The sequence below is a fragment of the Nycticebus coucang genome, chromosome 14 (genome assembly GCF_027406575.1).
Source record: "Nycticebus coucang isolate mNycCou1 chromosome 14, mNycCou1.pri, whole genome shotgun sequence".
Taxonomy (NCBI): Eukaryota; Metazoa; Chordata; class Mammalia; order Primates; family Lorisidae; genus Nycticebus; species Nycticebus coucang.
In genome coordinates, this window is record NC_069793.1 from 39,210,025 (window position 1) to 39,228,776 (window position 18,752).

An 18,752-nucleotide genomic window follows, 5' to 3' on the forward strand; every position below is an offset into this window, starting at 1 on the left:
AAAATTTTTTTGAGAAACAATATATATCATGCGATACTATCAGCCAAAAAAAAAAAAAAAAGATGGATACTTTACATCTTTTGTATTAAGCTTGATGGAGTTGAAGCACATTCTTCTTGATAAAGTATCACAAGAATGGAAAAGCAAGTATCCAATGTATTCAGTAATAATTTGAAGCCAGTAGATGATCTAACACCCACGTAAGAGAAAAACTGAATTCAATTCAAGTTGAGGAGAAGAGGAATGAAGGAGGGGAGAGGGGTTTAGGAAAGAGGGGGATTGGTGTATTGCACTTAATGGTCACACCTCTTGGATGTTGGGCACAACAACAAGATGGACCTTACCTAGCAAATGAAAACATTGTAACTTAGTACTTTGTACCTTCACATTAACCTGAAATTAAAAAAAAAAAAAAAGGAAAAGACATGACTAAACAAGTATGAGGCTCTTCTCAGTGAAAGCCCTGTACTAAGGCGCAGGTTGCTTGTAAACAAAGCTGTCCTTCGTCCTAAAATTGAAGATCTGGCCAGGCACAGTGGATTATAATCTTAGCACTCTAGGAGGCCTAGGGAGGTGGATTTCTTGAGCTCAGGATTTGGGGAGACCAGCCTAAGCAAGAGCTAAACCCAGTCTCTAAAAATAGCTCGGCATTATGGCAGGTGCCTGTAGTCCCAGCTAATCGGGAGGCTGAGGCAACAGGATTACTTGAGCCCAAGAATTTGAGGTTGCTGTGAGCTACATTGCCACAGCACTCTATCAAGGGGGACAAAGTGTGACTCTGTTGTAAATAAATAAACAAATAAAATATTTGGCTTTGTCACTCAATTGCATACAACATTGACAAATTGTGGCTGTCTTCACAATTAGTTCAAAGTCCTTCGCTAGCATTTTCAGATCTGCAAACTAATCAGTGTCTATTTCTCCTAGGCTCATTTTCCATTCTGCACCCTCAAGCACTCTACACTCTAGTTATACTGAACGCAATCCTGAATTCTCCAGCCTATGCATGTTTACTCACACAGGCAAAAACACGCCCACCTTTCAAAGTACAGCAACAATGTTCTGGTCTTGTGTGAAGTCTTCCTGTCTTCCTCTTCCTTTTGCCTCATAAAAATAAATCACACCTTTGATAAGCAGTATTCCATTTTATGCCTACATTTTTTAAATTGTTTAATGTTGTACTTTGCATTATGGGTATGTTTATGTAAATACCGGAAGTTCAATGGCAAGAACTCTGATTTATTCAATTTTTAAAAATCTTTTTTGGCAGCCAGCATAAGAAAAAGAGTTTGAATTGTTCAGTTTATTTTTATTTTCTGTGTTAATTCCTCAGGTGAAATCTGATTTCCTTTGAAGCATCAACAGCTTCTTATGGAGTCTTTCAAATTTTTTAACTGCCTAGTCACTCTGGTTCTGAATATTCTCGATGTAGTCATCATTATTTGCTCTTGCTCAAGTCTAAACAGAGTAGACCAAAAGCTTATATCTAATAACATTCAAGAAATAAAACTATCATATTTTGAATGTGTAAAAAAAATCAGGGTTTAGTTTCACATGTTGATTAAATCCTCTTTCATTATTATTTCTTGGTAAAAATCTTCCTTCATTTTAGTGTGATGTAGTATAATGTCTCTATCACAAAGGTTGTATTTACTTTCTGGGGAGAATACTAGAGAATCACATCCTGCTTTCCTTGTACTTCAACAGCCCTCATGTAGTGGATGTAAGGAGGAGCAGGTTATTCAGCCTACATGTCACTCACTCAGCTCTCAGAGTTCTTATTCACTAAGCCCTAAAAGCCTAGTTGCACCTTCTAAACAAACAACTGTGCACTTCACATCCCAAAGGTATTCACTTTATAATACTTGAAAGAAAAATGTTTAGGTACTTTACATTATGTATGAATGCAGTGTTTCATGGTGGCCTATATAAGCATTATACAAGTGTTTATGCCACTGTTTTTACATCAAGTGTGATTAAGTTCTTTTTAAAATTAATCTTACATCTTGAAAGTCAAACACGGTGGTACTTGATTGTTCTGTGTTGATTCAACCTGCCAGATCTCATTGTTTCCAATGTATGTAAAGTATTGGGGAAAAGAAAATGTGAAAAATATGATTAAAACATAGAATTACTGTCAATAACTATATATAGTTGATGCAAAATATAATTTAATTGCAACATGGAAAAAACTAAAGCTATTTATTTTTTACATGTAAATATGTGTACATATAGTTAAAATTAATAGATTCTCACTCTTATAAAAATTTATTTTTATTCAAATCATCATTCAAAGTTAATTCAGAGTCTTAAAACAATTAGCATTTTAAAAATACTTGACAGATTAGAGCTTTCAAAAATAACCAAGATAATTTTTTTTTGTTTTTTATTGTCGGGGATTCATTGAGGGTACAAGAAACCAGGTTATACTGATTGCATTTGTTATGTAAAGTCTCTCTTATAATTGTGTCCTGCCCTCAAAAGGTGTGTCACACACCAGGACCCCACCCCCTCCTTCCTTTTCTCTTAGAAAGCAAACAGAGACTAAAGTTTATTTTCATATATCAGAGACATTGAAACGATTGCATTATGAAATCCTCATTTTAGGCATCTCTATACTACTTCTCATAGAAATTGTACAAGTCGGCAGTCCCATCCACAATGTATAGGGCTCCTTTCTGTCCACATCCATGCCAGCGTCTGTTGGGACTTCTTGATAAAAGCCATTCCCTCTGGAGTTAGGTGGTATTTCACTGTGGCTTTGAATTGCATTTTGGTAATGATCAGAGAGTTTGAGCATTTTACATATGTTTATTGGCCATTAGTCTGTCTTCTTTTGAAGAGCTACTGTTCGTGTCTTTTGCCAAGTTTTTAATGGGGTGGGTTGCGTTTTCCTTTCTGAGTAGTTTTCATTCTTTGTGCATTCTAGAATTAGCCCCTTATCAGATACATAGCATATACAGAGTTTCTATCATTCTGTGTGTCTATTTGTTCTATTGCTTGTATCCTTAGCTGTGCAGAAGCTTCTTAATTTGATCAGATCTCACTTGTTTATTTTTTTGTTGTTGCTGTGATTGCTTTTGTAGTCTTCAAAAAATCTTTGCCTAGGCTGATAGCTATAAAAGTTTTTCAACATTTTCTTCTAGTATTCTTATGATTTCATGCCTTAGGCTTATGTCTGTTATCCATCATGAGTTAATTTTTGTGAGTGTTAAGGGGTGGTCCTGTTTTAGTCCTCTGTGTGCGTCTATCCAATTTTCTCGGTACCATTTTTGAATAGGGATTATTTTCTCCAGACCTACCTACCATTTAGTCCAACATTCCCACTGTTGGGTATTTACCCAAAGGGGAAAATAATGTTATCAAAAAGACAATTGCACTTCAATGTTTATTGCAGTGCAATTCACAATCTCAATGATGTGGAATCAAATCCAATGCCCATCAATTTATGAATGAATTAATAAAATGTGGTACATATTACACAATGGAGTACTACTTAATCTTTTGTAATAATTTGGATGGAACTGGGGGCCAATTCCAAGTAAAATATTGCAAAAAGGGGGAAAACACCACATGTACTCACTATTGAATTGGAAATAATCAATCAACACTTTTGTGTTCATATGATAAGAAAAGTCAATGAAAATAAAGCAGGTAGGAGAGGGGAGGAAAGGGGATGGATAAAGTCACACCTAACGGTTACAAGGCAACTATCTGGGTGATGGGCACATTCAAAACTGTCACCCACAATGTACAAAATCAACTCAGGTATCCATGATGTCTGTACCATCATAATATTCAGAAATTTAAAAAAGACCCTAATTTTAAATTAAATCATACAATTTTATTCAAATTTGAAATACTGATATTTAATGAAATTATAATTACCAATGAGATTAAGTTATTTATAAATGTATTTTTATCTCAATGTTTTCTGATCTTTTTTCATTGTTGTCATCCCAAATTTCTAGAACATTATAAATGCTCAAGTAATTTTGTCATTATGAGGAGAATAATATGTGCTACCTCATCTAAGTATATATAAAGGATGATACTTATGCTTTACTAACCAACCTATGATTTGCAACCTATTTCTTCTATAAATATTAAAGAACACATTTGCAAAAAACAAAAGAGTATGTTATGGCCAATAGATGGTAACACCTCTATTATCTTGGCAGGTACAGTCCCACTGGGAAAATATGTTATCAGACTTGTATAGTTTGATACAAGCCATTGAGATTTCCCAAATTTAATAGCTCTCAGACCAAGTACACAAAATGAAACTTTTTATAACAGTAGGATTAATTTGAAAGAAAGTTTTCATTAGTTATATTAATCATTTTGTTTCATATATAGTGATGTTGCCTGCTTTTTATATTTGCAAACAAAATGCCTGCTATTTGTCTTCAGTGCTCTACTGTCTGAAAACTTTAAAAAAATTTTAAAAAGTGATGGAATATATACCCAGCAAATGAAAGTGTGCACAGTGCACAACTAATGGAAACTCACAGACCCCCAGAAATGGTTTCCAATTTGTCACACCAAGGAAGGGTGGTAAAGTTTTAATTATAGAATTGTGGCATTGCCAAGTGCAATAGATTTATCTTCCCTAGTTGAGAAACAGCAAATAGCACTGATCGTTAAAGTAAATCAATTAGAAATTAATGTATCTAGTTGAAAGAGAATCCTATAAATATTTCTGTATGGAATATTTTTTCATTTGGTGAAAACAGTATTGAAAAATTGCTTAAACTCTGTTATCCGTGACTAATCTCAATATTCAGGAATTTTATAAATAAAAATTATGTACATTTATCATGTACAAGATGTTGTTTTGAAATATGAAAACATTATAGAATGCCTCAATAGAAGTGATTAACATATGTAGTATCTCACATTTGTGAGTGTGTGTGTGTGCGCGCGTGCTAAAAACACTTATTCAGGACTTTAAGTACAAGTTGGAAGGTGGGATGGGGGAGTCATAATGATTACTTTAGAAATCTCTGGCTCAAGATCTTCATCATCTTTCTGAAGGTAAGAGAAAAGATACTGACTTGAGTACTACAATATATTTTCCATTTAATCCCTTGTTGATTAGACCAATTAGAAAATCCTAGAATAGCACTTGTTGCAGAGCTGGATTTTATTTTCTATCAATTTCTTTTACTTCTTCCTTCCTTTCTCTTTCTTTTTTCTGTCCTCGCTCCCTTCCTTCATTCCCTCCCATCCCTCTCTTTCTTTCTCTTTCTGTTCCTCTGTCTCATTTCCCTCTATCTTCTTCCTTTCTTTTGTTCCTCACTCTAGAGGCAGATTTCAAATATACAGGTTAGAGTAGGATATAGTTCCATTCTCAAATCTTTACCCTAATAAAAAAGTGTTTCTTCAAAGGTTAATTTTGTAACTTACTTTTACCTAAATGATTCAAAATATCTTTTTCACTGGAACTTTGCTTTACTTGAGGCCACTCTTCAAAAATGGTGGTAACACTGATTCCTCTAGTTCATAATTTGGGGCTTAAAACTCCTAGTTGTGCATTCTTTTTTTTTTTTAATAATAGTAATAAAAAAGAATGCACTTTCTGAAATAAAAAAAACCTCCTAGTTGTACTATTATATCTGTCAGTCATTCACTGAGTTCCATTAAGCTTCTTTTTTTCCCCAGTCCTCTGTTTCCTCAATTATAAAATAAATTATTTGAATTAAATGGAGTCCAAGAGTCCCTCAAGCATTACATAGATGGTACTGTCTTTTCCTCATCCCCTGATTGGAATGTCCAAAACAATTCAGACTGAAATATCTCAAAAGAAAGTAGAAGCAGGTGGACAGCACCTGTGGCTCAAGCGAGTAGGATGCCAGCCCTATATAGTGGAGGTGGTGGGTTCAAACCTGGCCCTGGCCAAAAAAAAAAAATAAAAAAAAAAGAAAGAAAGAAAGAAGAAGAAGGGATTAGAATGAGCAACTTAGAAGTCCCAGTGTTTTTCTGTACAATTTGTTAGCCACTAGACAGATGTGATTATGTTGAAATTTAACTAATGACACAAACGGGTTGGATTTTAAATTTTCTTTAATTTTAATGACTTTAAATATTAAAAAACTGATATTTATTTTAGTTTTTGGAAAACTTAAACTTCTTTGGAGCAACTTGGGTATCTGAATTTACTTTCTATGCTTTGAATTTTAATACATATTAAACATACAGATAAAATTTAAAATGCAAATTAAGATTTTTCTGTGAATCTAAACAGCAGATTTCAATGACTCAGAACAAAATGAAGGTAAACATATCATTAATAATTTTTACATTAACTACATGCTGAAATGATAATATTTTGGGCATTGGGTTAAACAAAGTGCAGTAAGTTGTCACTTACTAGGAAATATCCTGAAAAATTCGTCATTAGGCAATGCTTTAATTATGCAGACCTAGAAAGTACCTACACTAACTTAGATGGTACATAAATTTTTATTCATATATATTTATATTTTTATGGAAAAAAATACCTTTGCTCTATTATTGAATATTAATCATTTTCCACATTTTTGGTGTGTGTGTGGAAACCAAGAGATTTTGTTAACATCATTATATAAAATTAATGAGTTAACGTTAAGCCTTTCCCTCAAAATGATTTAAAGCAGCAAGTTTTAAGTTACATTTCAGCAATTACTATATTTCACAACACAATATGCTTACGCGGATCATTATTGGCACACCTGTTATACAAATGGGGGACTTTGATGCACATTTGTATTACTGCTGTTGCTTATAGAAACCTATAAGGGAAGGGAAGCGTGGGATCCACGGCTGAGTAGCCCACGTGTTGTCTGCTCCCTCATTGAGGATCACTTCCTTCCATGGAATTAGACATAGGGGAAGGGCCTGTGTCATAGCTGCCCTTGTTACATCTGTCAAGTGGCTGCTCTCAAATGCTATGTGTCCTTTTCCTGTGTTCACATGAACCCTTCATCGTCACTCACCTCACCAGTGTTCACCAACTGCAGCTGCTTGACAGAAACCCTCCAGTTCCCACCACTTCCTGTGTTCAGGGCCAGCTGAGAGGTACCTGAGGGGTGTGGGGTAGGCAATGCCGTTCATTGCCAAGCGATTTGTTCTCTATAGCACTGTCATTTTCCAGATTTGAACCACCAGTTCTTCTGAGACTGGCTTATTTCATTACTATAACGTCATCAAGGTTCATTTGTATGTATTTTATGATAGGATTCCTCTTAAAAGTTGAGGTGGTAGCAGCACATACCCTCTAGAGTAATTGTGGAGACCAAATGACAACACAAATCCTGCCATCTATTAAAGGATAATTTGACATTATTGATGAATGGGTTCATTGATAAATTCTATAAAATTGGTTAGAACATTATTAAACAACTTTGTATGTGGCAAGAAGAAGAAAGCACATCCAAACAATTAGAGGGTTTACCCTCAGTCTTTGACAAAAGAATAAGATGCAATTAATGTTCCCCTCAGTTTGAATAAATGTAGATGGCTTCTTGCTATTTCTAACTGCCTAACATCCTTTATTATATGCCGGAGGTGGCGGGTTCCCACACACACACAAACACACAAAAAAAAAATTAAAGCATTTGTTTTAGAAAACTTGTAACTGTGAAATCTTTCCTTGGCCCTTTGAGACATATGTAAAACTTTTTAAAAGCCTCTTGTCAGTTTTAGCACCCAAGGATGTTTTCCTTAAGTACCTGGACAGGATCCCTTTGAAATATGATCACCAAGAAAAATAGGGTACCATCTCTCTGCCTCTGTGGGAGGTGGAAGCCTAACTTTCATGAGCACCACACAACAAACAGAGACAGCTTAATCATAGGTACAAACACTTGCAAAATCAGGAATAAGCCAATAACATTGACATACTCTGCCCACAGATCTTCCAGACTCTTTCAGTATTTTTCTGCTAGTTCAGCCTGCTTATTTCAGCTGAGTTCAAATTTTAGTTCTGCCCTTTGTCTCCTACTGCAATGACTTTGAATAAAAGTCATCCTAACCAGTTTAACTTTAAAGCAATTTTTGCTATAAAATAACTAATGTATTTTTTGTTAATATGTCCTAAGTTTAACCTAACCATGCTCTCTAAAAAGGCACCTAAATGTCTTCACCTCTCTCCTTTCCTCTTTCTATCATTTTCTTTCTAGTAAAGTGACTTTATTTTTTGGTTCTGTCATTGCATTTTCTCTCCAAATACATAGAAAAATAAAATTGGAAATGAAAATTTCTTCTCTCTAACCACTGGATTTCTTCAAAGTGTTTGGAGTAGGATCTTAATTTAAGACGAGCAACAATCTAGGGTACTAAGACAGTAGTGTTGAAGGATACACAGAGAAGTAAAGCATGTCTTTGTGCTTTGTATTAACTCAGATTGTTCACATGAATGACTGCAGGGAGAATGGGAACCAAAGACCCTATTCTTGGCAAGGAAAAACACCACCAGCACAGGGGAAATAAGCTGAGTGAGGTGGAATAAAAGCAGTTTAAGTGGCTTTCTTTTAAACTAACAGTTAAGTTACTAGTCTGAGCAGTGTCTGCTTTTATTAGCAACCTGGCCCATGAGGGGTACAGTTTGCAAATACTCTGCTGGTTCCGTAAGCACTCTGAAGGACAACGGCCAGAGCAGAAGCTGCCTGCAAGGCCTGGGAAGGAACATTAACCAGGCCAACCCCTGTCCAGTCGACAAAGTAAATACGCTTTGTGGGGATTCGTATAATGGCCAGAGCTGAGATCAAGGGAACAGCTTGAGCCCTGAGATGTGGGCAGGAGGGCTTGTAACCTAACCATGGAGGGAAATGCCTCTGGGTAGACATAAGGGGAAAATTCTTCTTTTCTGTCGATTCTTTAGAGGACAACTTGTACCACCGCCTCTGCTCCACAGAGAGACTAGACAGGTCTCACGTCCCCCCAGGGGTCTGTGAGCATGATCACTAACAGGAGGCTGCCCCACACACAAAGCTCAGGTTTCGGATTTCTCAAGGCTGCCCAGACCCTTAAAGTGAATGATTATAGGTAGAATCAGAACTAACATGTTTACTCAGAGAAGCTTCTGATGTTTTGTTCCCTTCCTTAGCTTACCCTATGAGCTAAATGAGCACATAGATTTCAATAAAAGCTGAGTGGAACAACACTCAGAGCCATTCGCTGGAGCTCCACAACCTAGAAGTGGTCCCCAGGGTCCACCTTTGAAAATTCTATTCTGTGTGTCCTGTCTTTTTATTTCTCACCACTTTTAACTTTATTTTTCTTCAGTTGCTAACTACCATTTCCACAGGTCTTAAAGGACTTTGCCGCTAGGGTGGGGCCCTGGCAAACAGTCACACTGTAAAGGGGATTCAGGTATTAAAGAGGTTGTATGCAGTGCTATATGTGTACTGAAAAAGCAGATATCACATTCATTTGAGGTACCAAGGAAAGACACCAACAAAAGAAATATCTTTGCTATGATTATTGATGGAGTGGTGAACTTTAGGAAGATTATGAAAAGAGGAAGCCCACTCTGGATTAAAAAAATGAATAAAAACATAATAAAGTGGTCCAGGAACAAGATGTCCACCAGTTTGATTGGTCACGGTGCACAATATGGTAGTAATGGAATATAACGCTACAGGAGTTATCAGGCAGCCCCAACTTGATGTGGTAATGTGAATTTAATGGAAATGAAGAACCCCTACAATTTCCAAAACAGGGGTGTGACATGATGCCAAATTAGTGTGTAGACAGAATTGGAACAAAATCAATTCAGGTTGAAGAAAATATACTAAAAAAGATGAGGTACACAGAGGATTTGGGGAGTAATAAAGGTGTTCTGCATGATGCTATAATGGAGGATCCATGTCCTAACTTTGCACATTTATCAAAACCCATAGAAGATATAATACCAAGAAGAAAGCCTCATACTAGGTATAAAACATAGACATGGGGTGATAATGATGATAATATGTCAATATCGGTTATTTGATTGTAACAAACATATCACTATGGTGTAGGGTGTTGATAGCAGGGAGGATGTGGGAACCGGGTCTTAAGGGAACTCTGTATATTATTTTCAGTTTTACTATTACCCTAAAACTAATCTAAAAACTTTGCTCTTTTGAAGGAAGTCACTATGTACATTCCACATTTAAATAGAGGGGCATTTAGCTCCTCCTTCTTGAGTGTAAAGTGTCAATGTGTATTTGGAATTTATCTGAAAGAAGGATTTGTCTTTTCCCACCATTTATGTATGCATTAAATTATTTTCTTATCAATGAAAACTCATAGAGATGTATTTTAGGCATTGGGTTATAATCAGTGCTGTTTTATTTATTTTTATTGCTCAAATATTCAAGTTGTAGGCATTGAGGCTTCTTTCAGATGTTCCCTTTATCCCTTGGATGCATTCTGTGATGAATACTTCTTTACTTTTGGTACTACAAGAAGTTCAGACTCATCTTGTGCATTTTTTGTTCTAGTCGTAAAATCAGCGTTTCTTCAGAACCCTAAATCTCTTATTGGGGAATAGTATTAAAAGCAAAGATCTGAGTACTAGATTCTCCAATTGCTTTTGGAGCTTAGTTATTTCTAAGCATTCTTAGCTTGCAGAAGAAGAGAGTAATATGCTTACTAACCCAAGTACATACATACTTATACCTATTTTTTACATATATCCATATATATATATGTGTGTGTTATATATATTATTCATATATCTCAATGCTTTCATAATAACCATATATATGTATATCATACAATATATATGTATATATTATATGGTCATTATGAAAGTATTGAGATACACAAATATCAAGAAACATAAAATCCACGTGGATGTAAACAAATGAAGCCCTCTGCAACATTGATAGGCTGAATAAGCAGCAAGTTGAAACTTAAATGTATGAATCAGAAAAGAAGGATGCTGTGGACTGTGTTTCTTGGAAGTGAAATAATGGGCCACACACAGTCTGTCTCAAAAGTTTCTTAGTAGTCCACGCAGGAAGGTAAGCATGAATTCATAATGATGTCTCCATATCTAACCCATTATTACATAAAACCTGGTTCTCACATGTGTCACCCATTTACTTAATTATTCTATCCAGTATGTGTAATAATGTTTTCAGAAGTGTTAATCTATTTGTCTAGGGAAATTACTTTTTTTATGTATAGTACAGTGCTCACACATAGTTACTTTCCTTTTTGTCTTGAAAATTCTATTCATTTCTTATTTTTTTAAAATGTCAATACCCTTTTCTTCTACTCCCTTCAGAAGAGAAGAAATGTACATACCGTACATTGTAATTAGTTTGTACCGTTACATTCTGCATTCCATCTTGGAATTGGTCAAACTCGTCAATGATTTTTTTCTTAATAGGTATACATTGAGTTCACTGTCCAAAGTCTTGAGAGTTTATCATATGTATATTGTCATGTATGTACCTTACAGAATGACAAGAAAAGGTTCTTTGCTCAAAAAAAAAAAAAACCTTCTACCTCACCAACCACCCCTCTTGACCCATCTTCTACCCTTAAAAAAGCCTGGCAATCATTGAATTACTACTTTATATATAGTTTTTCCATTTTCGGTATGCCATATCCCTCTTCTATGGAGACAATTTCAGTGTAATGGGGAATGAGAGGCAAGAGATATTTTCCTACGCAATAGTTGAAAGCATAACAGCATTTTGATATGAATATTTTTATTCTGATTCTATACATGACAATGAGGTTTAGGAACATATAATATGTTATAAAAGTTTAAATAATATTACACAGATTATGCAAAATTCTTAATTAAATGCATCAATAGACTTACAAAATACTCAGAAAGAATTTCATTATACAAAAAAAAGACTTTTATATTTTATTCAAGGTATGAATTAGCATAGACAATAGGATTATTTGAAAAGCTATTAAATAAATCCCAAATGAAATTGTCTATTTGAAGGCATTTTATATATTATAAAATTTTAAAAGCCTTTAAAATACATCCAAACCATTTAAATTTTATTACCAGATAATGTTCCCTGGAGAGAAATAGAGAATATTATAAACTGTATCTGAGAGACATTGAATGTTGAGTGAAAGCTGCTACATTCTGTCCCTGCGCAAACCATTGATTGTCAAATTGAGCAACATCATGAGCATTACACTTGGCAGATGACAGCAGAAGAGTTGACCCTGTACAAAATTAAAAGAACAACAGGTACAATAAAGCATGACTGGTTAAATTAAGAATAGGAAAATTTTCCTGAATCTTTACATTTAGCTTTGCAAATGAGATGACTGAAAATAGCTGGGCCAACTGGAGGGGGGAAGGACAAGATGGAAATGGTGAGATGGAGGGATCATTATTATTGATAATTGGCCATGGAATGATGTGAGGTATTCCAAAAAAAAAAAAAAAATCCCTAAATATCATGCTCAGAAAATGGCCTTAGAAATTCTGAACAATATAGTGATGAATGGTATGTTAATTACCTTAAATAAAAGTCCTTTATTTTTTCACTCAGCTTTCACAGTTTTAAAAGCTCTGTTAAAAAAATTTTTTGGATTATCAAAAGGACCTGATGTTTGACCATTTCACTGCTAAGATACACAGTACTTAGCATATTGAGTTCAAAAAGATTTAATAAGATGTAGTAAATTCAGTGGAGCTTTAAACAGATGGTAAACCACATTTCAGGTTGAAACACTGAGAGAGTGTATGAGAATGTGTTCTATACCACAGCGGCTCCCATTGTGTGTCGTTCCACCAGGTCCTGACTGTATAATGGCAAGGAGATTCAAAGTCAGTTCCCATATTAATTATTTTCAAAAGTGTATTTGTACTACTCAGCCATAAAAAACATGGTGATCTAGGATCTTTTCAGACAACCTGCAGGGAATTGAAAACCATTCTTCTAAGTGAAATATCACAAGAATGGAGAAACAAACACGTGATTAATACCAACTTGGAACAAATCAATCAACACTTAAGTGCACATATGAAAGTAATCTTAATTAAAGTCAAGCAAGGCAAGGGGAAAGGAGATGGATAAATTCAAAACTATCAGGTAGCGTGCGCACTTAAGTGAAGGGGACACTTACGTGTATAACTTTGACTCAATCTGTACAAAAACAAAATATCTAACAAAACATGTGAACCCTTTAATATTCTGAAGTTAAATAACCCCTCCTCCCCCAAAGACTCTAATCCTGGGAACCTATTAGAAATCAGTTATATGATAAACAATTATTGATCAATCGCTATGGGTAAGGCAATATATTAAATGCTACCTAAGGAAAGATATAACTTAGGAGAGAATATGAACATTAAAATGATGAAATGGAGGTCTTTGCTTTTAAGGAACTTATAATTTAGTAATGGTGTAAGACAGAATCGTTAACAATTAGTATGTTACTTTTATTTACAACGTAAAAATTCTATAAATATCAGTTATAGGAAAATTCTTAAATCAATTAAATAAATTAAACATCATAGTTATACATTATGTGCAATAGTTTATATTTACAACAATTTTAATAAAATATGAGATATCTATGATAAATATTTACTAGTTATATGAACTTAAATAATTTAATCCCAGGAGCTGCTCCAGTTTCACCAGCAGTAAAATGAGAATGATACTATCATCTTTTAATAGTATTATTAATATTATTTTTGTCCATTAATTTCTATGATAAATATATTATTTCTGTAATCAGAAAAAATATTGAGAATGTAATTATTCTTTTATGTGGGTGCAAGAGCACATGGATGGCATAACACATTATTCTTAGAACATTCTTAGAAAACAAAGAATTGGAAAAATTGAAAGTATTGGAAAATCAAACTGCTTGAATAACTCATGCCAATTTATAGTTTTCTAGTGATTCTATTCTGAACTGCATTTTTACTAACAAGTGGCTTAAGGAAAAGTAAAGATGGATACACGTACTTCTTAATAGTTTTATAAACACACATGTACACAGGCACACACACTCTGGCACCCATATACAAAATAGACACAATCTTTCCTTCATTACCTGCTCTATACTCAATGCATTAGATTTTTCTTTATCTTCTGTTAGAATGCAAAGCCTTTTTGGTGAATTTGTCTAAACAGATTTGGCAATCAACCCACACTTGTATCAATTATGTTTATGACAATAGTTTCAGACCTTTTATTTTATTTCTCATTTCTTATTCTGGAATTTGCCCTGCTCCCTACTTCTGACTCTATTTTACTCCTGTTCATAAACTTTTATGTATGGATTTTCTTCCAACCCATAGGCTTGCCATGTTTCTCTTTCTTTACTTTTGCCTACTTCTTTGGGAAATGCATTAATTGTTAATGATCTGGAGTCAGACAGACAAGTGTTGGCTCTGCTCTTTACCATGACTATTCTTCTGACTAGCTGAATAACTTGTCTAAGCTTCAGGTTGTTTTGTTTTTCCCTGTTAAATGGGGATAACAACATTCCTAAACATATGGTGAGGAACAACATTCACAATTTGTGTTTTTAGCATAGTAACTGTCAAATGGTAAGGTATTAATTAGTATTACTGTCAGTGTTTTTAATAACCATCTTGTTATTAACTTGAATACTTTAGGATTCCATACTGCTCCAACTCAACGGGCCCAGCTCTCCTTAGTGGAGTTGAACTTGATGCCTGTCAGTGAGTATGGTAAAGGAAGAATAACCTAACGATCCCAGGCCCTCGTAACTTTGCAATATGGCCTTCCTTCTTTTTAAAATAACAGCACCAAAATACAATGCAGCCTGGTGTGTTATCTATGCAGACAATAGTAAATTGTTAATTGAGAAAATTAAGTAGAATAATGATATAAACTACTGGATTAATTAATATTCTGTGGACGAAACTATTACCTTGAATAATCTGCACAATATTCTGTTTTTCACTTCACTTCCTAGGAGTAGCTTTAAACATTACATTTACTGGTATCTGAATTGAAATGCATCCTACATAAACAACATTTTATAGGCAGAGCCTTAAGGAACAAAATTATACAAGAGAATGGAAAAGTAATTGTAAAAAAAATGACTAATGGCAATAAACATAATAAGAAACACAGGATTCGTTTTTAATTACAAGCAGTTAGATGTTTTTATATTATAACAATGAGAGTATTTTAAGATTTGCATTTAAAATATAGTACTATTTATTTGTTTAAGCACTCCAATTTCAGTTGCGTCTGGTAGAAACGAAAATAAATTACATAAACCATTGTATTATAAGAAATGTGAGAATAATTGTAAACTTTTGTGAAACTAGCTTTCAAATAAATGAAAAGAGTTGTAAAATATTTTCTGCTCTATAATGGAAACACGCGAGCCAGTCGGTATCAGGATGAAAAATGGATGGAAATAACATCAGTGATAGATACAAGTCTCCAAGTAACCGAACAGTGTATCAGGAAAAAAAAAACAAATTCTTTTAGAACGAGAAAGTTATAAGTGAGTGATTGTTTTTTTTAAATAACATATTCCGTTTCAACATGTGTAAGAGATAGATGTGACAAAAGTGGTGGTCAGGAGGACCCCCAAAAGTGGGGGAGTTGGTTTTTGCAGCGAAGAAGAGAGAAAATGTCAAAACATCATTTGGCACGATTACTTGAATTTTTATAAAATCATAGAGGATGCCATGTGATTCAACTACAACAATACTTTCTTACTTTTATTATTATAATTTTATTTCCTTATTTTTGATAATAACTGTTATCCTAAATAATATGTACTTGTAATGACAAAATTTGAGTAAAATAATATATTTAGAAATTAAAATTGCACATAAATATATACTCCATATAAAATAAAAAAATTGTTTTGTTTTTGTAATTTTCTCTTTGTGTATATGTATGATTTTCCATCATTCATACACTATTTAGGAAAATGGGATTTTTTTAAATGGTTAATGTTGGACCATTTCACCATGATCTCCTTTTTCAACATTACATGTAATGACTGCTTAATAATATGCTACATGGATATAAATCTTTTTAATTCATGTTATTTGGTGTCATTCAAATTATGAATAAAACTATTTGAATTATGAATAGCTTTCAAATATTTTCCCACTTATTCTAAATATATTATATTTGGTTTCATACAAATCTTGAGATTTTTAGTTTTGTATTTGTTTATGTTATATATATAATACCTATATATCTATATGTATATCTGACACTTGGAAAATGTTAGACATACATGAAATAGAAACATGTATTATGGTGACCTTGACAAGAAAATAATTACCTGCCAAGTCTGCCTTTAGCTGGCAGACAAGCTGTGTGAAATGTATTTAATATTACCTTGAAGTAACAGTAGAGGGCCCCAAAGTTAATTTCCTCTAATCACTCAACCTATTGGCTTCTGCAACTACATAAATACTAGAGCTAAACTGATCTAGAACATAGGAAAGGATTTCTCTATCACTTGGAGTCACGTTCTGGAAAATATCTCAAAGAATTAAGGAATTAAAGGGGGAGTGGAAACTCTAGAAATAATAATAATAGTAAAATATAGCTCAATGGTTAAGAAAAAAGAAATTCCTCTGAGCCCCTAATTCTTTACTTGTAAAAGAACAATAATGTTAGACCAAGCTCATGAAGTTATTTTGGAGATTAAATAACATATATACTGAGGCTGGCCCTAGAAAGTGCTTTTTGAAGTACTTTCCTGACCATCTGGTGGCTGTAATAATATTCAGCAATGAGGTGTGTAGCACCTTTTATAGGACAAGTTTGCAAACTTAATTGTCAGAGCTCATATGACAACAGGTCTCATGGCCATTCCCAATAAAGAGTTCCAGAATTGCTCTGAGGGGTCAACCAGGTGCTGGCATGAGTGCATAGCTTCCCAAGGGGAGTATCTCAAAAGTAACTAGTGATATTCAGATGAGGCATGTAGCCCTTTTTTCTAAGATAAGTTCACAAACTTAATTATCTGACCTCCTTTGGAACACTAAATACATTTACTTTACACTCTTACATTTTCAGCTATCTTTCAGATACAACTTTTCCTTTGTTTCTCTACTGTTAAAATATTATTGAGTGTACACTGTATCTCTTGAACGTGTTCCTCATTTCTGACTATACTTAGCAATGTGGAGAGAAAACACTTAAGAGAGTGGATGTAACAGTTCTCATCACAAAAATAATAACTGTGCCAGGTAACGTGTATGTTAAGTAGCTAAATTTAGTCTTTCCATGATGTACAGATACTTCAAAATACCATGTCATAAATGATAAATACATAAAATTTACTATACATTAAAACATTTTAAAATATTATTAAGTGTTAGAGGCCCTTTATTTTATACTACAATTTCCATTGAATCAAAATGTTAAACATGTATAAGGTAAAATCATCTTACCAGCCTAGCTGAGTATAATTAATAAATAAAAGTAAACTCAAGGTCTCCCCATTTCTGATTGTGGAAGACATCTGAAAATTATTTCTATAATGAAGTTTCTTTTTTAAATTCTTTTCCTACTCTTTGCTTCTAACACACATGCATGCCTGAGTGCACACCCACACCCACAGGCATGTGCATTGAATCATGCACATACACACAGTCAGAATTAAATTTTTCTTATACATTTTTATTGACATTCAAAATATATCACTGGATTTCCAAACACTTTTTGTTAATCAGACAGGATCTGTCTATTCAAAGTGTTTTACAAAAATTCACTCATATGATCCTCATGACAGCCTTAAAAAGAACATATTCTTAGTAAAATCTCAAAAATGGAAGAAAAAAGTACCCAATGTACTCAGCCCTACTATGAAACTAATTTAGGGTTTTCACATGAAAGCTATAACCCAGTTACAACCTAAGAATAGGGGGAAAGGGGAAAGGGAGGGGAGGTAGAGGGGAGGTGGGTAGAGGGAAGGGGATTGGTGGGATTACACCAGCGGTTCATCTTACAAGGGTATAGTGAAACTTGGTAAATGTGGAATGTAAGTGTCTTGGCACAGTAACTGAGAGAATGCCAGGAAGGCTATGTTAACCAGTGTGATGAAAGTGTGTCAGGGCGGCGCCTGTGGCTCAGTGAGTAGGGCACCGGCCCCATATGCCGAGGGTGGCGGGTTCAAACCCAGCCCCGGCCAAACTGCAACAACAACAAAAAAAATAGCCGGGCGTTGTGGCGGGCGCCTGTAGTCCCAGCTACTCGGGAGGCTGAGGCAAGAGAATTGCGTAAGCCCAAAAGTTAAAGGTTGCTCACAGCAACCTCTAACTCTTGGGCTCCACGGCACTCTACCCGAGGGCGGTACAGTGAGACTCTGTCTCCACAAAAAAAAAGAAAAAAGAAAGTGTGTCAAATGGTCTGTGAAGCTAGTGAATGATGCCCCATGATCATATCAATGTACACAGCTATGATTTCATAAAAACAAATTCTTTTATCATCCTTACTTTACAAATAAGGAATCTAAGGCATGGACTATATTATTTTTCTTTTTACACACAGCTAGTTGCCTCACCCCTTGCAGCGTGGACTGTCAATCTGTGTCTCCCACGATCGTTTACGCGGTCACGACATCTGGCGCAGTGGGCAGGACCTGAACCGGGCCACAGACCAAAGGGAATAAACACTCGGGGGTAAGTGAAGCCTTTGGCAAACACAAGAGGGAGATTACAGGGAAGCAATGGGTAATTTCCCGCCCACTGAATCACAATATGTCTGGCTTTTAAAAATATTATTGAAGTTGATGGGAGTGAAAGTGAAACAAAAAGTTTTTGAAGAATTATT